Here is a 24,966-nt window from a genome sequence, read left to right as displayed (position 1 = left end):
TTTTTCTGATTCTGCCCTTATCATACAGTTCTTCGATTATATTCTCTGCAGTTGGAGATCTGTGAGGTGCGTTCTTGCTCTCATTCCTCAAAGTGCCTCTGCAATCTGAGAGCAACCCCTGCATTCATGCTCAGAGTTGTCTTATTTTCTCAAGGACTTTGCTTCTTACTATCAGGTATTAAATCAAGTTCTCCCTTCCTAATATATCCTGCTTACCTCTCGCCCAAAAATATAGAGTCTTCCTAGGACACTATCACTAAAATAAAATAATAATAACAATAATATATATTATTCTTCCTCTTGACACTGAAATGATTTCCATCTGAACTCATTTCTCTAGTTCCCTTCATTGACATATGTCTTGAGATTATTGCCACCCACAGTCTCTCAACTTCTGAATCTGCCATTTACTTATCTGTTCATCACTGGAGTGATTCAGCTTCTGACATATATATATATATATATATTTTTCAGTATCTTACTGCCAAATCAATTGGGAATGTCTCTCACCTCATTTTGTAAATGTTTCAACAGTAATTAATGTATTCAACCACTCTTTCTTCTTCAAATAATCTCTCTTGAGTTTCCAGACACACTGTATATCAGTTTTCTATTTGCATGTGTGGTTCATTTTCCTTTAACACACCCTTTCCTTCATTCCCACATCGAATTCCAAGATCACACCTCTGATCTTTGTTTTCTTATAGTATTTTACTCCCTCCTTAGGTGAAATAAGCATCATGCTGCTTTAATCAACATACTCTGCTGATGATTTTCAATTTTACCTTTTTGCCTAGACATTCCCTCTGAGCGTCAGTCTCATTTATCTAAATCCCTACTTGATCTCCATGTGATGTCTCTCATGCATCATAAACATCATGTAAGCAGATCCTGACTTCTTTCCCCAAATCTGTTCCTCCTTGAACCATCCGTATATCAGAAAATTATGCCCGAGTTCATCCAATTATTCAGACAAGAAAAGTTAGAGCAATTTTGCACTCCTTTCTCTCCCTCGTCTATTATATCCAAGCTTCAAGACTTGTGTATTAAAAAAAAAAAAAAAGCTATTATAACCTGTCCACATTTTCTGATCTCCATTTTCACTGTTGCAGTCATGCAGGTTTTTGCAACAGCCTCCTCATACCTCTATGCCTCTCTGATCCTTCCAATCCATTCTCCTCGCATAGCCAGAATAACGCTTTTACATTAAGAATCAGATAATATTATTTTCAGCTTAAATGCTTTTAGAATAAAATGTGGACTTTACTTTAGGCTCGTAAGGTCTGGTTGATCTTGTCTCATTTACTGCCTGGATCTCTTCCCAATAGCGGTCTCTCTAATTCTGCTACAGGCCAGGCAAATAGCCTCAGGTTACTCCCACATGCCAAACTGTCTCTCATTATTTCACATTTTCTTCTTCCTTGTACAATCTTCTCCTACGCTTTGTCAGTGTGACCACGTTCACTGATTTTTCTGGATACGATGCAACAGAATTATTAAGAGTATCCCCTGTTCCCTCAGAAATGGCTTCGTTTGGACAAATTCTATAGTAAACCTGTTTTTGCAAAGGGAACTCTTCCTATTTTTCAAATCTCAAAATAAATGGCACTTTATCAGAAACCTTGCCTGACAATCTTTTGAAAAGCACTCCCCAATTCAAAATTGTATCCCTTTTCCTGTTTCCTTTAAGAAGATGCTTTAATTGCCATATATTTTATTATGGTTATATCTGATAGAATGTCCAGAATTATTTTATATACTGTTAGGAAATATACATATACATATACATATATATGTATATATGTGTGTGTATATATATATATGTATATATGTATATATATATTGTTTTTGTCACATAATTTTTAGTTTAAGCTTACTAAAGGAATGCTTTGAATCTTAGTCAACATGCATCACTCATATAAAGAAATTATAAGCAAAATAAATTGATGAGGACATCCCTCAACCATTCTTGAATTCACAGTTCAACTTTTCTAATTTGTATTTGATGTACAGTTAATGCTATTTATGTTTTCCATGCAATGTGACCCCTCATGTGCTTACAGAGCAATGCCAGAGAAAGGTATACAAATGCAGAGAAAGAAAAAAAAAATGTTTTTTCAAAGATTAACAAGATTAACATCATTTCTTGAATTTTAAACTAAATTGCTGCCATACATTTCACAAGTATTAGTGTTGACACTTTCTTAATTTCAGCAGAAGTTTTCAATAATCAGGACTCCTGTTCCTCCTTCAAATAATCCTGAACTGTCTAGTTTACAGGAAGGGCAGCTTTCCAGATCCACATCCAGCAATAACAACTAGATGTGCTTTATTCCTTTAATTTAAATTTATTGGGGTGACAATGTTTAACAAATCTGCATAGGTTTCAAGTGTACAATTCTACAATACATCATCTTTATATTGCATTTTGTGTTCACCACCCAGAGTCAGTTCTCCTCCCATCACTATATATTTGACCCCCTTTACCCTCTTGTGCCACCCCCCTCTCCCCTTACCCTCTGGTAACCACTAAACTATTGTTTGTGTCTATGAGTTTTTGTTTCTTTATCCATTTGTCTTCTTCCTTTGTTTCCTTCAGTTTCATATCCCACATATGAGTGAGGTCATATAGTTCTTGACTTTTTCTGACTTATTTCGCTTCGCATGATAATCTCAAGATCCATCTGTGCTGTCACAAATGGCAGTATTCCATCTTTTCTTATGGCCAAGTAGTATTCCATTGTGTAAAATAAGCTTATTCTTAGTTGTACACACCTGAGTCAACACCAAAGAGTACTGCCTCATCACTTCTACTTCCTGTAAAACTTAACCAGTCTCAGTTTTTTCTCTTCCCTAAACCCTGCAGACATCTCTTCTCACTGGTAAGGTGAAGGAAAAATCCCCTTTCCTCTAAGTTAATTAATTGAACAGGTTTATTAATTAATGAGAGGCACTGATGTGCCTGTGAATTCCTTTCCCCTAAGTTCTGAGACATTCTGTCAAACAGAACGCTTGACTCCACTGATATAACGACATGTGAACAGCTAGACCCAGTGTGCCCATAGGCACAAAATGACCAGGACTCCTATTTTTACTACTAAAGACTTCTGCCTGGATCATAGCAACAGAAAGGCACTATTAATCAGACAATTATAATTGTTCAAGGTGTTAAAATGAAAAAAAAAAAGTGCATTTTAAGATTAGTAAAATAAATCATATCTCTTGTTGACATTTGTCATTGGCCAACTCTTTCTCTGGACTGAAAGCTGCAGGAGGATGTGTCTATTTTGTTCACCCTTTTGAACAACAGGCCCCTAAGGGAGAGCCCGCTACACACTAATTGTACCATACTTGTATACATTTGTCAAATGATTGTGTAAATGAAGCCACATAGTGGAAAACCTCTACAAATCTCTGGTTTATTTTGTGTAGTGAACTTAGCAAAAAGTACTAATTAAAGTGAAACCATTTCAGTCTTAGAACTCCTGGTATGCTTAGATAAAATTTAATTTTTTAGTGATAAGTGTTTAATGTGAAAAACAAAGAGTCAAGTACTGTCTCTCTCGCATATATATGTGTGTGTGTGTATATATATATATATATATATATATATATATATATATAACTATATATATACATTATATATAGTTTTATACTCATATTTTATAGTCAAATGTTGCCAAATAGTCAAGTATTATGTATAATAAAGTTATGTTATATATATACATATATACACACACACACATATAGATATTTGCCTATATTTGAATATAAAATGTACTTCTATATATTTACATAGAGAGATTGAATATGTATAAAGATAAATATGTATATAATAGATAAATATTATTATTAAACTTCACCATATATCTTTCAATCAAAAGTAGGGAAATTTATTGGCTAATTTTTAATGTTATAAAATGTATTTACCTCATCAGACTGCCACAGAGACACCTCTAAATTCTGTTCTTTAACATAACTATCTTTGCAAACTGGAAAAATCTAGTCATATCATGTAAAGGGATGAAAAACAGTAGGAAGATAATTTTTTCCCAGAAAAGTTTTGTGGCTGTATTGTGATTTCAGTACATTGCTTTCTATGTAAAATTCTAATGCTTGTAGTCTTTGTTTAAAAAAAAAAAAAATGGCAGTTGCAGGCTTTCTTTAAAAAAATGGCAGTTATAATTTTACAACCTATGAGAACTGGTGAAGGCTCACATAAGCATGTGTTTTGTTGTATGCTTAATGATACATCTTTTCTCACCTCACAGAAGAGAAACAGCAGGGTATTACCCTGACAATGTCACAGCTGTTTCAAATTCTCTTACTTAGTCAGTTCCCAGCTTTTATAGCATGTGCAGCTGTCAGCAGCAATTGGCTTTTTTCTTTGTTAGACAAGGAAATGTCTAAACTTATAATTAGATCTCAGTTATGAAAATGTAACTAGTTAATCATAGCTTTCATTAAGGCTTTCTGCATTCCAAAGGGATTTGAACACAGCCAAGAATGGTGGAATGTACCAAACAAAATTGGCTTGAATTATTTTAGGGTATTTTTTACTAATTCACATAAAAATGTGTATCATTTACCATATGATTAGCATCTGAACTAATATTTCATATATTTAAAGTATCTATACTGTTTACATCACTTGTAACATTACTGTTCAAACTTGACCCACTACTTTAGTTAAATTATTTGTATACATCACTGAGATATGTGCAAGCAAAATACTAGTACTAATTTTTAACCATATAACCATTAGAACATTGTAATACTAAAGTACATAATTATATGCATATAAACAAAACTACAAAAATTGTAAGTTAAAATTATGATTTAATATGATGGCTTATGTTGCTTAATTAAAGATAAATCTTGTTAAGTTTCAGACTGTTTCGAGTTAACTAAGCCTAGTCTAATGTGTAATTTCTCCGGTTTTCACTTTTTTTCTTTTAATTTTTTTCTTTTTATTTTTCAATTACAGTTGACATTCAATATTATTTTATATTAGTTCCAGGTGTACAGCATAATGGTTAAACATTTAAATAATTTATGAAGTGATCCCCCCAATAAGTCTAGACACTTCTTTTTTTCTAATGAAATGTTTGTGAAACTTTCATTAATGCAGCATTACCTCATACTACTTGTATTTCACTCATTGCAAAAGCTTCATTTGTAAATGAAGTCTGACTAATTTATTTTTTAATTAGCATGGCTATTTGAAGGTGCCAAGATAAGTTCAAATATGTATCAAAGGATACAAAGGTATCTTGGCAGTGTTGGTTAGAAGATAGTTACTTAAATCATGTAAGATGCACTCAAAGTAAATTTTAAATTATCCTCGAAATAAAAATAAATTAAAATGTTTGTAGATAATTGTGGGGCCTCCAAGAATCTGTGTGGAATCCACAAGCTTCTTATCTTCTACCAGTTTTTACCACTAGGACTGCTTTTCTAAGTTATCCGTACTGTTAAAGAAAAGAAGAAATAATAGGCCCAAACTGTAGTCACTTGTGCTATGCCCCATGTGAGCAAAATAAACTTAATATCTAACCTAATTGCAGCCTCAGCCTGTGCTAGAAATATAACCTTTAATCAATCAAGCTGGAATTACATGATCAGCACTAGTGAGGTAATCTGTGTGATAGACCCCCACCTTCCCTCAAAGGAAGATGACCTTGCCTGAAACAATCCTCTCTTTGCTAGGAACTTCCTTTTTCTGCCCTCTTCTGCCTCTAAAAACCTTCCATTTATACAGTTCCTAGGAACTCCTTTCTATTAGTTAGATGAAGTGAGATTCATGAAATTATTGATTAAAGCCAATTAGATATTCAAATTCACTCAGTTGATTGTTTTTGTTGTTTGTTGTTTGTTTTAACAGGTCTTGTAGCAGCAACAGGATCTAAAACACACTTCTGATGTCATTCAGGGACAATGAGAAAGACAGGTATGGCACCCTCAAGCCCTTTGAGTTCAGGGTCTTCCTCATCATTTCTGAGGACCGTGCGTGGGTAAGTTCTTGTTGGTTCTGAGTTCCACTCTTTTACTTTGAGATCCTGATCTAATTGATTTTCCAGTCATTTCCACATTGGGAGCCGCTGGTAATTCAGGCCACAATATTTGTTAATTAGTGGAAACCCCCAGTTGTTGGTTCTATCCCAAGGTCCTCATGGTCACTATTAGTGGCGGTTCACAGTTCCCCATTGATGTGGATCCCACAGTCCGCAATCCCCACTTGGTGAAATCTGCTGGTTCAATCTTTTCACCAGTCCAAGGTTCCAAGTGAGAATTGCTGTTGGTGTGCACAGGGCCTTCCCTAGGCCAGGACACAGTCACAGCTCTTGGCTCCTGCTGATAAATTAAGGTGCGCGTTTATTTGTCTTGTTTTGTGTAAATGAAGGCTACTGCTAATGGGATTCTTGGAAGCAGCCACAAAATTAGTGGCCACAGGTTGAGTATTTAAAAGCTGTTGTTAGAGTGTTACCTGACTCAAAGACTCCCATGTTGGGATAAGTTGATCACAGAAAGATTTAGATTGACACTAAGTCACCTGCCAATCTGAGGAGAATTTCACCACACAATCCCCAACCCGATGACAGTTTTAAATTGCAAAGGAATTTGGTGAAATTATCCGAAGACCAAAACCCATTTATATCTAGGGCTGTAGTCTAAAAGATAAAGGTCCAAAGGGAGGTTTATTTATTCATTTATTATTAATAGTCGGTGTCTTCGCTGAGCACCTACAAACTGCATGTGAAGCTGTAATTGAAAAGAGGGGCTTTCCTTAATATATTTGTTTGCATATTTGGGAAAATCATTGAATGCCACAGAGTAAATTTAGGACAAATTTATGAGAAGAAAATAGATGGCACAACAATGAAACGAACCAGGAAAACGGTGAGGAATTAGGTCACTGTGTTAGGCAGACGGTAGGCATGAGCGACAGGAGGAGTGGGCGATAACGTAACTGGCTCTTAGTTAGGATGCTCTAACCACAAAATTAGTCCCCAACACCTGGGGACTAATTTCGTGGTTAGAGCATCCTGAAAAGAGGGAAGTGAAATCCATCTAGAATTATATGATTTTTGACGCCTGCACAGAACATTCAAGATTACCCTTGGTTTAACCTTGGCCTCATTATAATGTAGTTACAATAAACTAACATTACAGTTTTAACCGTTCCCCCCCCCCACCGTGGGTTTTTCTGTGTGCATTATGGGTAACGACATCAGCAGAGAGGAATGGGTTACATAACCTACACGTCAATCAAATGACCCACGTCTGTACATCACACTCAGAGCTGGCTCATAGCCAACAATAGAAAGCTCCAGCCCCAAACCCTTTGGTGCCATTGTCTCTCTTGTCTTGGCCTGTTCTTCCCTTAGAACATATCCTAATAAACCTTCCTTACGCAATACCTTCATGTGTGCTGATCTGTAATTCTTTACTGCGTTTGCAAAAAGGCTGAGCTGTTACTCTGGTAACAATTGCGTCAGTTAAATCACTACGTCCGTTAATAGTCAATAGAAAATAAACACCGGTCGGACTATTGTTTAAACTGTTCAAATAGTAGGCGTGATTGATAGTCAAATGACTTCTAATAGCCATAATCTTCCTCAGTTTGTCAACAAAGTGCATTTGTGTGTATGTGTGTAGGGGGGAAGAGGGGTGGGGTGTGTGTGTGTGTGTGTGTGTGTGTGTGTGTGTAGAGAAAGATGGAAAAAAGATTGTGTCATCAGTTCTGGACCAATGCAGTGTGAGACATAGGTATCACACTTGGGATTGCAGGCAATTCAAAGCGGGTCAATCAGTGAAAATAATCACCATTATTTCTCAGTGTTCTGTGGAGGGTCTGTGTGGTTTGGCTAATCTAGGCTGGCTTGGTTCCATCTAGGCTTGCTGTTATTTCTGGATGATGGGTTTGCTGGGAGCTGGTGATTAGTGCTTGTTTTTGGTTGGTGACTCAACACTTTGTGTCTCTAATATCACTCACCTGGCTACTCTGGGCTTGCTTTCCCAGTGAAGGCAGAGGAATAAAGTAGTGGATGAAAGTGTGCAAAGACTCTTGAGACCTAAGCTCAGAACTGGCGTAAAAGACTTCTACCACATTCTCTTTGTCATAGCATGTGAATTCCAACTTTTAAGAAATTGCTCCCTTCTTTAATAGCAAAACTGATGAGGAATTTTAACTGGATTAGGAATTTTATCTCTTGGTTTTATTACATTAACTAATACAGAAAGTGGTGTCTTGTATTGGACTTCCTATTGGTGGTTCAAGATGGCTCAAGTCTGCATTAATTGACAGAATGTTGGTAATCTCAAATTATTTATCATGGAAGTATTAACATCAAAGAAATAATCAAATGCAACACATCGGGGCTTTTTCTGTTTGTTTTATTTTGTTTTGTTTGACTATATCTGGTTGTTAAATATTTACCAGCATAATATCAGGTTGATACACTACCAAAAATCTAAAATATATGGTATAGAATTTGGGAGATAGTAGACAAAAGAAATGAAGAGGGAAAGAAACTGTAGATTGAAAAATTGGAAATTCATTGCTGGAAGTTGAAAAAGAAAGAAACTGAAGCCTCTAGATATTAATGAACTGATTTCAAAACCTGAAAATAATAGTGTTCATTGACGATTATTGGTTATTACAAGATAAAGATGAGCACAGACAAGAGTTGGCTAGTTTTTGAGCAAACATTGAAGAAAATAGTTTCTAGAAACAGAAGGCCTTATGAGACTGGAATCATTGCTTTTCTCGACCCATTAAAGCAGGGGTGTCCAAACTTTTTTCAACATTTTTCACCAAGGGCCACATGTGGTAAAATACACAAACAGCCGGGTGTGGGGGCAGAGCCCCAGAAAGTAGTTTCCAGGCTCTCGGCCTCACATAGACAGGTGCTGGCTCAGGTAGTAAATGGCCAACTGTGATTGCATGGCCATCAGCTGTGGCTAGTTGGCCGTCAGCTGTAACCAGTGAGCCATTGGCCACTAATATAACTGCTGTGGCTACGCTAGAGGGGAGAGAGAGAGAAAGAATGGGGGCTAGCAAGAAGATAGTGGCTGGGCTGGCAAGTGTGGATGGCGGTTTGCGGACAGTGTGAATCCAGCCTCCAGTGAGAGTATAGTGCCGCCAGAGAGAATATAGTGGTATGACTCCCCTACCTATGGCTCCGTGGGTGTTCCGTTTTGGCCTCACCATATCCTGCGTTCTTGTATGGGGAGCGGGAGCAGAGACCCCCGCCGGACTCCCCGCATGACAAATGGAGCAGCGAGCAGGGTCTCCCGCATGACACCGGGCCACTCACTTGAGGTGAAGTACGTATTGCCTCACCTGGTTTATTTAAGTAAACTAAATATATTTTTGGAATTTGCTGTGGGCCAATAAAAAATAGATTGCGGGCCGCAGTTGGTCTGCGGGCTGCGGTTTGGATACCCCTGCATTAAAGAGTGTGAGATAAGATTGAATAATTCCTTTAGGGACAAAGATCCAGTAAAACTTCCCAATCTGAAGAATCGACTTATCATTGTAGCTCCCTGTTGTCATAAGTGTAAAGTCCAAGTTGTTTGTGACAGCATGCAATACTCTTCATGTTATGTTTTCTTCTTTCCTTTCTAGTGTTATTTTTTCTCTTTTACCTTAACTTCAGTTAGTCCCAACTGCTTTGAGTAAAGTGATCATTTATCACTTTTTTGCCTGTGGAATAATCTTCTTTCTCCTTGGAATGTCACTCTTTCAAGCCCTAAACTGCCGAAACATAGTTATTCTGAGGTCTACACTATTTGTCTTCTCCAAAATTATTTTCTGACCTTCCATAAGTGGTTTACGTAACCTTATAACATTAAATTTCAATGAATAGTTGTCTTGCTAATTTTTCCGACTAGTTTCAGAGTTCCATATAGGCTAAGCTTATCTCAAATTTATTGTTAACCATAGTTCAGACTTTACATTAGATATTCAGTAAATACGTGCTGAATTAAATAATTGAAGATAATGTATATGAAAATATTTTCAATTATGTGCTATTATTTTGTCATTATTTTAATATATATAAAAAATCACTACCAGTATTGGTTGTATTGTACCATTATTTTATAATAAGAAAGGAAAAAAATAAACACCAACAATTAATAGTAATAATAAGCAACTGATTGCAAGTAGATTAAGATTTCAGAACGTGAAGACATGAAAACAATGGTTGCTTTAGAATCAAGGTATTATTAATGTTATATTGATTGCCCCCTCAGAAAAGGCATGAGGTTTGTTCAAGAAATACAGAATCTAATTTTATATGCTATCTTTTCAAATAAAAGAAAAGCAGTTCACATTATTAAAAACTATAAGTACTTATAGCAACTTTGATAAGAAATATTTCAAATCAGAAGTATATCAAAGATAGGGCTATATTTGTAATCATTTATGCATGTGCAAATCCATGAAGTATGTATTACATGCATTCAATTAATCTCAAGTAAATATTCACATTTCAATGCCATTTTAACAATGAACAGTTTGTTTCAAATTTTAAAATATCTAATGCACTGCTTAAATTCCAATAGGTAACTATCAACAGGTCTTTTACATTTGCATTATCAAATCATAGTATATATTTTTCTTTCATAGTGAGGGAATTTGTTCTACTTCTTTATCATAATTGAGGTGAGTAGAGGAAAAAATTTTCGAAGAAATGGAAGTTCTCAATGAATAGTAGTAATTGAGTCACCACTGTGAATTTTCCACAGCAGATAACAAACCATTGGAAATCTGATTCCATAAAGATAAGCACTGGTTGCTGTGATTTTCACATAAAATCCTTGCAATTCCCAGCTGCGACTTTTTATTTAATTGTATAATTTGTTTCATAATGAGTTTTGGCTTCATTTTCTACAAAATGTCAATTCTAAAACCAGTGCTCTGAGGTACCAACCATAGTGCAAATCCCATTCATTCTCAGGCTTTCATTTACCACACAAAGTTCAAGTTGAAGGAAAAAGAATAGTATGACTGCATGATGGAATCACAATGTTCATAAAATATCTATATTTAATGTTCACTTTCCAAGTGATGCTGAGGAAATTAGTATCATTTGGCATATTTGAGGACATTCAATAAATTTTCGATGTAGAATAGTGGCATTATTTTGTTCCTTGTGCCAAGAAACTTATAACATCTACAAAAAGGGGAAAAAAATACTTATTTGGGGGATTTTTTTTTTTTACAAAGCACTCTGAAAATACAATTAAAAAAAAAAGATTTTGAGCATTTTAAATTTATTTTGAGCACTGTTTTATTTTTGATCATTACATTTATGTTTTTTTTAAATAATAATTGAATATGCATATTCTTTTCTGGTATCTATTTCAAGTAGTTCTAATACACACACAGTCACACAAACACATATCCAAACAAGTACATAGACCCAGATCGACATACAAACACACCCAGATACACACAGCTACAGACACACATATTAAAACAAAGAAATGAGGCTCTGAATAATGTAGAAATTTGGATTTTTCTTCTAAAAGTAATCGCGATGTTACAAATAACTTAAAAATCCATGTCGTTTATCTTTTACAGATATGAATTTTGTGATACAAATCCCTTTCTTCAAATTCCTTGTTACTTTACATATTTAAGAGTACCAGCTATGAGCAATCACTACATGTATAGTATCGTAATCTCTGAGTGTAAATGTAGCACTCTTAAATTAATTCCCTGTTTCCCCCAAAATAAAACCTAGCTGGACAATCAGCTCTAATGTGTCTTTTGTAGCAAAAATTAATATAAGACCCGGTATTGCATTGTATTATATTACATTATATTAATTATATAAGACCGGTTCTTATAGTAAAATAAGACCCGGTCTTATATTAATTTTTGCTCCAAAAGACGCCTTAGAGCTGATTGCCCGGCTACGTCTTATTTTCATGGAAACACGGTTATAGGTATAAATATATGATATGGTCATAATAACACAGTGTTAAAACATTAAAGAAACAGATCATACTGGCTAGATTCCAGTATTTGTGTATTTGTGATTACATAATATTTGTAACTGAGCTTTTAGGTAACGTCACCCTATGTGTAAAATGGCCCTCCAACCCAGAGTGGAGGTCTAATCCAGGATGGTGTAGTATTTCAGATTTCACGTCCTAAAGCCATAGGTTGTCTATTTTAATGGGAATGAAGCAATACATTCTCAAGTAAGAAAGGGTTCTTTATTAAATGTTAATTTAGGGTTTTAAGATGCTTCATTAAATAATTTTTAGCAAAGAATGAGACTATGTGGAAATGAGCATAGTTTAAGTATGGAGAGGAGAAAAGAAATACCTCATAGCAAAGGACATTGATTGTAGAGTTAAGCTTTCACAGGCCTAGATAACATAAACTACAAATGAATATATGAAATTCAAGACAGAAAAGATGATGGCTTTGTAGATGACAAAGGTTACATACAGAATAGTTTTTGTTCAAGTCTATTCTTTCAAATATATTAATAAAGCAGGATTTCAATAAACTGCAAAATTCATTGTCTTTTTGTTTATGGAAATATTGTTATATATAGGGTTGAAAAATCAAGAAAAATATAAACAAGTATAGATAATTGGGAGCAAAATTTCAATATTTAATGCATAAGCATTCAAATATAAACATATTCTATAAGAACAGTTTTTGAATTTTTAGTATGATTTTAAGAAATAATATGTTTATCATATACATATGAATTAAAAAGAATCTTAGCTGAAATCTGGAAAGAAGTGTATTAATTTAACATAGGCTCAGTTCAACTCATAATCTAGCTGTATGTTGCTGCAGAAATCCATATACAGTGTGTTCACCTTTATACTTTTCATACAAAACCTGCTTGTTTATTTCTTCCAAGTAAAAGTAGAGTTTTATTAAAAGGAAACACAGCTAAAGTCTTACAGAAAGGAGAATGCTGTGATTTTCATGGTCTGGATTCTCAAGCTATCAGTCTCCAGACACTTGACTGGAACAACCGGCTGAAAAAACAAAACCATTTAAACCATGTGATTCTTTGGCTTAGCTTCTTGAAAGGTTTGTTATGCAAGTGAAAAAAGGGCCTCCTTCATTGGAATCAGAAGGGTTGATAGGGAAGATAGCTTTTCATCCCTTCTTTAATGCCACCCTGCAAGATTCTAACAAAAAGGGAAGTTTGAACTATTGGCATCTTGAACATTTTCTTTTCCTTTTTCTCTCTTAGAAGATTGCTTATAAATCCTTATTATCCAAGGAGCATGGACAATTGTAAGAGTTATTAATTTAGCAATGCTATAGGTAAAAATGCTTCCCTGTAAAGCAAGAACAGAGAGATATCTGTATTTCTTCTTTGGTGATATTGACTTACTGAATAACAGTAACCTTTATGGAAGTCCTTGTAAGTGAACCTTATTTCTAGTCATCTAAAAGTGTCTATAGAAACATAAATAATGTATAGAATCAACTAAGTGCAGGACAATATGGAAAACAGATTTAGTTCTTTTCTGATCACTCTTTTATAATATGCACCGCGTCTCACTCATTCTCCAGCCCTTACATGTATCTAGGGCAGATTCTGAATATGTTTGGTAATTTTTACATTTTTAGCTATCTAAAATAATCTTTTTACTCTATCTTAAAATTCTACCTCACATCCAGTTAAAAGTAACTTCCAGCCCTCCAAGCTCAAAGACCTACAGAGGAACTTTGTAAATAGTAAATAGAATTTAGTCCTGTAAATCACTATATATGTATAAAGATGAAACCTTAATATACTGTGTGTGTGTGAGTATATATATATATTATATATATAATATATATATATATATATATATATGATTCCATTATGCCCTACCTTGTCTGCCCAAAATTATTTACATAAAATCAATATTCTTTCAAAGAAAACATCGTAAGCAAATATCATTTATCAACCAAATGAAATTTAGCATTAATATACTGCAGACACATAACCTCTAATATGTTGCTATTGAATGATACAGTACAAAGAGCATTGATGTGCATGTTTTAAATTCTGAGCTTTAGTTTTACCATTTAAAAATGGAACACTTGGACTTTCTAACCTTGAAAGTCTCTTTACAAAGATTGCTTTTTAAATGATGTTTATATTTTTCCGTTAAACTGTGTTGTAAATAATCAATTTGGTATCATATATATATATATGTATATGTGTGTGTGTGTATTATACATGTATATATAATTTTTAATATTACTATATTTCAAATCTTCCCTTGTATTTAACCTTGGCAGTTGAGAACACTGTGCTTAGTTGTAATGATCTTTCATATTGCTTTACTTTATTCCTTGATTGTGAGTTAAAATAACTAATGAAATGATGACAGAATCAAATGTTTTCAACCCCAAGAATTTCTTGAAACTCCTTTCAACAATCAGCACTCCCTAGGTTTCTACCCTATTCAGAGTGGCTTTGATATAATAGGTCTCCTCCCATGACCTGACTCCACCTCCTGACTCCTGGAAAGGGTTATTAGAGATGCTGGTTTATTTTCCTCCAAAGGTGTCCTGACAATGAATAACTGTCAACTTACTTGAAAATGATAATACTGTTACTTATTTAAAACTGGGAAATAAAATGACTGAAAAGGATCACCCTCTAATTAAAGCTTAACATCTAGTGACAAATTTGATGTGAATCAATACAACAGGAAAAGTCTTTCTTGATATAAGTATCCCACTTTGCTGCAATTATATTGCATTTATAATCTCACTTGTTTGTACGCTGTTAGCATTGTGCAGGGTGGTTTTGTCTGCATGTCAATGAGGATTTTTTTTTTTTAATTTCCATTTTTTAGACCTCTTTATCAGCACCTGATTCATAGTGTGCTAATCTAGGAATAAGAGTTTTATCATATAAGAAACTATCTCAGTAGGTATTAAAAATGCACCTTTAGTTACCTCAGATAATACATAACCAAATTAAATGAAGTCTATTGTCATATTCAATTCAGCACACTATAATTTAAAACAGAAAGTGAACAATAAGTGTCTATTATCAAGATGAAACTAGGGTATAAAAATCATTATTCTTGGTTGATAGTTTTGTGCCCTTCTGTGTTTAATTAAATGAGATCTAAAATATGAACCTATTTTTAAGAATATTTGAGATAAAAATGGATTTGCATAACCAAGTCATGACAAATAGGGAAACTACATGCATTTACTGACCATTTTTTAATTCAAGCTACATAAGGATATACTGTAATTTAAAAATGCAGGAGGACAGATTTTATATTACAGCTAATGCACTTAAAACCAAAGCCAAAATAAATCTAGCAGTTACATATCTTTAATGAACCTGCACGTTAAGTCCTAATTAAGAGTATGCAGTAGACAAGTTTTAAGTCAAAATTTAAATATTTTCTGTGCAGTAATACAGCTAACATGAAATATAAATCCTGAGTTGTTGGCTAGATTAAGAAAAATTAAGTCTCATTCTTTCTCTTTATAGGTTTTAGAAATAGCAACATCTATGGTCAAATTCCATTCCAAATCTCTATTACAGCCATCCAGTTTAACTTACATTAAAAACAGTGATTAAGACAATGGAATTAGGAAGTTTGTGGCTCCATTGTCACTTGTCTGTCTTCTCAACCAAGGAAACTAGAATGACTTTTAATGTGAAGATAAAATTATCAAAAAAAAAAAAAAAATAGACTTGCAATGTCAATTAATTGTCATATGTACAAGGTCTCTATGAATGCCTCCATTTATGAGTTTCTTCTTTTTTAGTTATTAATTTATTCCAATATATTCTTCAAATATATTTTCTTTTGAATAGAATATCTAAAGCCATATAGTATTTACCTTCGTTAACATATTTTTAAGACCACATTGGATTTATACCAATATTTTCCGATTGAAAGAAACTAAACTATATTTACAAAACATGCAATTTATTTTATATGTAAATATCATACTAGATAAAGCACAAAGAATATTTACATACTTATAGTTTCAGAAATAGCATTTCTATAATTTATTTGCTGTTGTTTCCCTCTTCTTTGAGCATCATATTTTCTTCCTAAAGGTACAACTTTTTTTCTTAGTGAGAGCATATTTCACACCCATACTTCCATATTTGGGTGATGTTCTAATCTCCTGGAGTGAGATTCCAGAAGACTTTCCAGATACTCTCTGTTCCCACCCCCAAACAATCTTCTCCAAAATAGTTTGGCAGAAGAAACTGAGCATAGGAATTTAAGTTTCTCTGATTTTTTTTTTTTTTTGAGTCATTCTTGTTTTCCAGTTCATCTAGAACAGAAACATTGCTCTTGTGTAGCAGAACTACTTATCATTGGATTGGTTTTCACAACCTATTTGCCTGAAAATCTAAATCTAGAGACTGTTATCGCATTCGGTTTATCAATATTAAAACAGTAGTTTGTTTTCATCTACCTGTCTTCTCTTTTTTCTTATAGTTTTGAGTATACATTATTGATCCTGCCATTTAAAAATGTCCTGTCCTGCATTGTTTTGACAGTTACTCCATATTTATTGCTATGATTTGCAATTTTCAAGTCATACAGATATCTATCAATTTTTATAGCTAAAGGTAATTATAAAACTTTAAAAGTTTCCCTAGTTATATAAACAGATATTCTAGTAGGTTATATTAATAAAATAATTACTTGATAAATGTATACTTGTATCTAATTTATTTTATTGTGAACTATTGTATAATATTGTTATTTTGAGATTTCTCGGCTCTGGTTTTTCAACATGTTTATTTTTTAGCTACTTCCATATCATTCAAATTATGTTTTTGTGTAATAATATGCTTTAATATGTGCAACATCCAAAAATAATATTTCCAAGTGTTAAAATACTTTTATTTTTCCATATAAACTTTGAATTAGTCAGTTGAAATCAATGAGGTATTTGTTTTCTTTATCTTATCTTCCTGTGTTTTTCTTTATTTCCTTCCTGCTTTCTCTCATTTTTAAAAATATTGATTGACTGCCTATAATATCCCACATGCTGAGTAAGCAATCAAGGTACAATGACAAAAAAATGTAAATCTCCTGTGTTCTGAAAGCTTTACTTCTAATAGAAAAGGAAGGTCAGTTGGGGGAGATTATGGAGGGTCTTGAATTCTTGAAGCTTAATTGCAGAGGAGGAAACCGAATCATTTATGGGATATATCAAAACCAAGGCTATTATATTTGAAATCTCTGGGCATTATCGGTAGCACCTACTTCACCTGCAAGGACATGAGCTTAACAATCCAACTCAGGTGTGTGGATGATTCTTTCCTCCACTCATGCCTCTCCCCAGCCAGTTCCAGCTACCAAGTTGAATGCCATGAGCAAAACCAGCCTTAGCAAGCTGAGCATGAGCAAGTCTGATCTTCTGGTCTGGCTTGCGATCAGTGAACTGGAGCCCATAGGAAAGTGTACCCCACCTGTGATTGACCATACAGCAGGCTTGCCCTGCCAGGGGACATCCAGTGGAAGATCACAGTGGCTATAATCTATGAGAAGGAGACTGACGTTCACTGGAGAGACATTTGTGAACCGGTGAAAGGCAGGATTAGGAATAAGGCGGAGGTCGACGAGGCTACAGTTGATGCCATTCTCTCCCTAAATATTACCTCTGTCAAGTACCTGAGTCTTCGCACAACTCTAGCAGGTGGAGTCCCCTAAGGAGTGTGAGATGTCAGCCTGTGGGGTTGTTTCAGGCATTTGAGTCCTTGTTCAATAAGGACTCCTATTCACACGAAGAAACAAATTCCCTTCTCACTTCAAAAACCCCTATTTCCTCCATGGTCCACCCTGCCCTCCATAAATAAGTAAATACATAAATAATCAGGAAAGAAAAGAAACACAGAAGAAGGCATATAAAAGTCTGAAACCTTTAATCCTCATGACACTTATACAAAAGTCTAAGACACAGTCTCTGCCAGTTTGAGGTGTACAGGCAAAATATTTCCTAGGAATTACTCCACGGTTAAAAAAGCAAATCTGGACTTACTTGTCAGTATCATAATGAACATTCTTTAAAGTCAATATTTTAAAGAAAAAAATTATGCCCCATAATTATCACAGTATGAAATGTGTTCTTAGTAATGTTAACTGTACTGTTATCAATTTTTTTTAAAAAGTTTACTTTTGCTACCATTCACCTTACATTCCCCTCTTCTATATTTTCAATAAAGATTTATTTATTTATTTATTTATTTTGGAAAGGGAATCTTAAAAGGTTAGGAAGTGGAAGTGCTTAGATACTAATGTGACCAACAGTTTATCTGGGCAAAGAGATCAAGACACCACTGAGAGAACCTAGCTCATTTTTGGGACATTTTTTATTAATTTTTTTGAGAACAATATAAAATACATTTCCACCTAAGATATTACTGCCACCCAGAACGAGGAGTCAGTACAAGGTGAGAGGTGTAGACAAGAGAGATTTTTCGTAGCAAAATTTAACACCAACTGGGGGCAATACCAAAGAAAGTAACGGGGAAATAACTGCTATATAAGTACATCGTAAGTGTGGTAGCACTACAAAAATGTCACGTGGGTTCCATGGGCTCCACAAATATGATCCCTAGCCTAGCATGGGGTATCTATCACCTACCTTTAATGGTCTCCTCCGTCCAACAGGCAGTACCTGCAGCTGTCTTTCAGAGGGCTTCATTCAGGCAGCTACATTTGAGGACTGCAGGAAGGGCCGGGGAATTACAGTCTAGAAGATGGCTTGTAACTCATCATGAGTGGGTGCCCCTGTGTGATACCCAGCTCCCATGTCTTGAGGAGGGACAACTCTGAAGTCGTAATTTATGCTTCAGATGCGTCAAGTTTATGGTAGACTGGCCTGGCTTTTCTCCTCCTTCTCCTGCTGTTCCTGTCCTTTCCTAGTTTCTCCTGGAAGAACATTTTAAATAAATCACTAGCACATACTCATAAATTGTCATCTTATACACTGCTTCTAGTAAACACCAATGAGGACATTGTAAATGTATATTATATATACACATACCTTTCTTCCTCTTATTAAATAAACATTACACATAAAATAAAGATTTTAATTCATTATTCTTCCCTATGGTAACTAGGTCATCTGGCTGTAGTTTATATGCCTCACTCACCTTTTGCCTTTCTCCCTCTCTTTCACTACCTTTCAGCAATACTGGTGTTTTGTGAGATAGTTAGACACACAAATCCCTTCCTAAACTCAAAGCCTGTGAATATACTATTTTTTCAGCCTCTTCATTCTACATATCATATAACATCTCATCTTGAATACTTCTAGGGTAAATTGCTTTATTGTTCCCGATAATTCTCTTTCTCCCTGTAACGATATTATTCATGTCCATTCTTGCCATGCCTCCCTATAGGTAGACTACATTTCTACACCCGTCATTAGTGTTGACTGTGTGATTTGTCTTAACTGACGGAATGTGAATATACATGATGCACTCCTTTTCTGTGAAGAAGCTTTAAATGGACTTGAATAATTTAGTTCGACTTCTTGTTCATATCTTCTGATATGAGAAAAGGTCTAATCCTTCAGCCTGGTCACAGAATCAAAATGCTTGTACAGGGTTAGCCAGTTAGCTCAGTTGGTTAGAATGTAGTGCTCTTAACAAGGTTCTGAATTTGATCCCCAAATGGGCCACTATGAGCTGCGCCCTCCACAACTAGATTGAAACAACTACTTGATGTGGAGCTGATGGGTCCTGGGAAAACACACTTAAAATAAATAAAAGTTCAAAACAAACAAACACACAAAAAAATGCATGTGCAGACAACTAGAGTGTAGCCCAACAGAGCCCTTCAGAGTCCAGCCATCACCAGCAACAGCTGAATGAGAAACTAATTTTTACTTAGTTGTAGCTCTTATCCAGATTTATAATTATTTTATTCATTTGTGTATTTCTTATTTTAACTACAATTAAACTAGCCTACGTTTTCAATGAAGACATGGAGTGCCCTTCTCACTATGATGCAAAGGCTAGAATAGTCATGTAACAGACGTGCAAAAATGTTTGTTGAAGTAATGCATGATTTAAATAATCCTCTCTTTCACATTGATAGCTCTCATGTACAAATATGTGTTATTAATATATACAACCAAAGTAGAAGTAAGTGTATTAAAACAACTCTTCAGGATTAATTAGTCTTGTGTTTTATTTCAGTTTGGATGTTTAAACTTTATTTCCATAAGTAGAGTTCAAGTTCTTATTGGCAGTGACACATTTAATGTTATTTGTATTCCCACATCCAGATAACTTTTTAACATTTTAAAATGTTTTAAATCATTTTTACTCTGAAAATACTGCTTGCTAATGTCTCTGATACTGTATACCTGCAAATTATTTTAACAGGATTCTTTTTCGTTTTTGTTTTTTTTTTTTAATCTGGTCATCAAAGTGATGCATCTCACTGAAGTGATTATCAACTGACAAGAAGAAATATTACATCTATTCTCTGAAGCACTTTCTTCATTGCTTCAGTTGTTTCTCCGTTCTTTGTCATTCAGTGCATTCTGAATCTTTTGGGCTTCCAATCATGCCATTATGGAATTCAGAATACTTATTTCACCAGGATTTTAGTCCCTGTAGAGAAACAAGCTGGTAGAATAATGGCTGTTTGTGCTTTCCTGCTATATCAAGGAATCATTTATGGACCACTCCATGTCCGCATTGTAGATGAAATAAACTTTTTTTTCTTTTATATATTTTAGCTAGAAGTGGAAATATAATTTTTTTCTGAAAGGTCGCAATTCAATATTCTCAAGTTTCTCAAGTTAAACGGGTCTTTTTCTTATACGTACACATAAGAACAGATGTATATTATCTAAATTGTAAAATATACAATTCATGGAATGTGTACTGTATGTCTTTACAGTTTCTAGCTTTGCACACATTAGTACATGTGGTCTTCCCGGCAACTCTTTGAGTTACATACAAGTAACTATGAGATAGATAAGAAAACCAATAATTTTTTTATAAGTCCACTTTGTAGCATTATTCACATTCTTTAACAACAGATAACTATGGAAATCACTACAATATTTTTTTCTTAGTAATGGGGAAAGAAAAACTGACCATTTTAATTAAGTAGAAAGATTTTGAACATTTTCTGAAATAATTTATCTGAGATAAACTATATCTCTATTCTATTAAAAAACAAAACAAAAAAAACCTACTAGTCGTTCCTCTCAAAGAAATTTATTCGACAAGTTGACCATGTGTTTTGTTTTAGTCAATCAATTATGTGTGGCGGTAAAATAGACCACTTCCAGGCAGTCTTGTGATCTAGCACGCTGAGTCCCTGGCTGACCTGTGATGGGCACATAGAAACAAAAAGTTTATTTGCTACGTAAACTGTCTTTTGGAGCTGCAAAATTTGGAGATTTCTCTATGATCATATAGTAACTCAGCCAATCAAGGCTAACAGAAAATATTATTTTGAAATTGAGAGAAATGTATGTAAAATTTGTGATCTTCAGAATACATTCCCTCAATCTCAATAAACACATCAATGTAAAGCTCGGTGTGTTAACTTTGGACAGAACCCATATTGCACAGTTCTTTCTTAAACTCAGTATTATATGATGCAATTCTTGGCTCATAAAATATTAAAAATTAATTTACTTTCTTATTTGGATGAAATATTATCAAGTGTGCTGTTGCAATGTCTTGTATCACATACATGTGAGTGTCAAATTAAGGAAATGGGTATATATCTTAAAAATGGTAAACATAGATTAAATACATTGATTTATAAAATAACCAGATCACATTCTAGGAACACTTCCTCACAAATGTTGAATGTGTTTTCTAATTTGTCATTTATAGATTTAGAAAAATTCTATATCCAAATTTTGGTTAAATAATATATGAGAATTATCTTTGTAAAAATTACTCAATGAATTATACTTTGCTATAAACACTCATATATACAAATTTATTTAAACTAAACTTTATCCCAAAATATAAAAAGGTATAAATTAGACACTCAAATGTCTATTTAGATGAAAGTGTTATAAAATTTGCATCATAAGTTAGTTTTTAATGCTTTAATAGCTGTTAGTAATATTTAATTAAAAATATACTGGTTGGTATTCAAGAAAATCTAAAAGGCTTTCCCAAATCACACACTTGTTCTATCAAATATTCATAACTTCTGTCTGTGAAACACATCAACATGTTTTCTACATAAAAAAAATAATCAATCATTTTTGCCAGGCTTCATGTTTGTAAATTTTCCCAACTGATGTTAGTCAATTGAAGAATAATGGATTATGTATTTACAGACAACTCAAATCGACAAAATCTGTGTTGCTCAATAGTCCTCAGTGAAAATAGTTGCAGCAGAATTACCAGAAATTGTATTGCCTATGGTGCCTCTGATTGTTAACCTGTGGGTGTTAGAAACAAATCAACCTGATGGACATGGTCTTTTTTGACAGGGGGCTAGAGAATGCTAAAGATACAAACAGCATTATTAAATCATGCTTCAGTATAAGCATCGGAGAAGTAAATATTAATGAGTCTTTTGTGAATGAGGGATTAATTTACTATCAAACAGACATTCCCTTCACAGGAAAAAGGCAGATTTATAGAAATTAAAAATCTGCACCAAAGGCAGATACTGCTGAAAGTACAATCAAATTACATTCATATTGAATACAACAGTATTATCTCCAAAGGAATTCTGAGCCATTTTCGTTACTATTTATGAAATGAGAAATGTTTGCTAGTTTCCATCTTGTCCTGTGAGTGTCCCAGAAAGCAATATCTCTGGTAAGCATGGCAGCCTTCTGAGTTTGCTCTTTTGCTGTTTGAGACTATTTAATCCAAGCCGTTGTATCAATTCCTGCTGTGTGTAATGCATGATTCTGCTTGTTTGTTCATTTGTTGGTTTTCTTTTAATCACAATGTTTGAGAGTTTGATGAAAGATTTTGTCCTTTCCCCAGATACATAGACATCCATGCACACCCTAGCACAGGTATTTTCAGCAGATTCATAAAAACCCAAGTAGTCCAGCCATGTATCATTAAATAAATCCTGTATTTAGTGATTTCAACTAGTTTTTAAACCTGTTCAGGCAAATGGTTAATTGTTGGTCTGAAGTTTGGCCCCCAGACCCAAGGTACTTGAGGTGTCTCTGGATTTTTCATTCTTGTAGCACTGAGTTTCAGAATACAGTGAGTTAAATGAAGTATGGAATAATTGTCAGTTTTTATCTGGTTTTCAGAAGTTTTCCCTGGGACCCTCTTGACTGAGGAGATGCAGGTTCACTGGCTGGTATATAGCATTGGCACATGTGCCCAGAGAAGCTGTGTGAAAAGCATGGTATATAAAGAAGTCTAGAATGGAGGGATGACTCCCCTGAGTGGAAGTGGTCTGCAGCTGCTTCAAGCTTATCTCTTTTTGACAAGAGCGGAGACAATAGGAAACTATTCTTGACATGTTGTGGGACATCCCATTACAACTCCTTTTCTCTGAGTTGCTTTGCCTCCTTTATGTTTTCTAAAGGTGACTAAACTGGCATCATAAGTAACATCTGTCCTTAATGATTCTTTTGGTCAATTGTTAACGTAGGTCCACTGATACAGATTTGATGGCGCTGTAGAAACTTCTAAATACAAGAACGCATGCTCTCTCGAATATGTCTCTTTTGATGTTCTCTAGATATATTTTGGAATTCTTAGTTTCTTTTAAGTCCATGATAATAGCATTATAGGTACTTTTCTTATATTTCTCACATGAGTAAAATTATGCTGGTATCGTATTACAGGTAAATCTATAGTTCCCAGACCCAGTTTCATGCTAATGAAGACTCTTCAGAAGCATGCTGAAATAGTGAAAAGTGGTAGGGTAGGTTGAAGCCTGAATGAATCCAGCTCCCCCCCTTTTTAAATCTGACTTACAATATAAAGGGGGCATTTCCTGGAAGTAAGAGATGGAGGTGAATGGTCTTGATAGTACAGGAGGCTACAGCTGCCATTTAGGTACAAGCTATAGTTAGGAAGAAGCACATAAACATCTGGATCAGGATCAGTGAAAAGAGGACAGTTAAGAGGCGTGCAGGGAGAAATTGCAGTTTCAGTAGAGAAGAGTTGAGAACCTCCTAAAAGTGGAAAGGAGAGAGAAGGGGGGAGTAAAAGAGCACAAGAAACAATGTTCAGCTATTTCCTAGAGAGGCCTCGGCTTCTTCTTATGGATTTCTAGTTTCCTTTTATGGATACCCTTATAAGAGCATCTTCAACTTAACACTGCGTGCGTCTAGCTGTTACTTGCAATTGAAAAGAAAAAAAGAAGAAAAACCTTACTAGAAGAAAATGTAATCTTATGAAATATTTTGTGTTTTGTCCCGGTGTTTTTAAGAGTCCAAACTGAGAAGCCCTAGTGAATTAAAAGGGGATATAAGGGCAATCATTTTAATAGAAGGATAATTTTATCAGAAGGATAAATGCCACTATGATCAACAGTGTGGTAATAGCCACAAATTTTTATTTTTGACTTAGTAAACAGACATCTGTTTTTTAATAGTTTTTGCTTCCAGTTGAATCCTTTGCTTTGTTTATTATAATGTAAAAAATTATAGAACTGGTTATACTTTATTATATATATATATATATACTTTATTATATATATGTATATATATATATATATATATATTTCTTTTTAAAATTATTTAATCTTTCTATATCGATGGCATGTTTTTCACAAACAGTATGATGTCATTTATTTTTAGTGTGTGCATCAGTGACACAGGGCTTAACAAATACAAGGTGCTTGTTCAGTGTTTATTGAAGGGATGAATGACTTGTCCTATTTGTAAATTTACAAACATATTTTTATTTACTCCAATTTCTGGAAGATTAATTTCAAAACTACAACTTTTTTACTCAAATGGAAAATGTAGTTTACTATCCATCAAACATAGGTGTGAAGAGA

This window comes from Rhinolophus sinicus, chromosome 3, assembly GCF_057876585.1.
Source record: "Rhinolophus sinicus isolate RSI-liver-muscle chromosome 3, RSI-T2T, whole genome shotgun sequence".
Lineage (NCBI taxonomy): Eukaryota > Metazoa > Chordata > Mammalia > Chiroptera > Rhinolophidae > Rhinolophus > Rhinolophus sinicus.
This window is presented reverse-complemented; position numbering follows the sequence as displayed.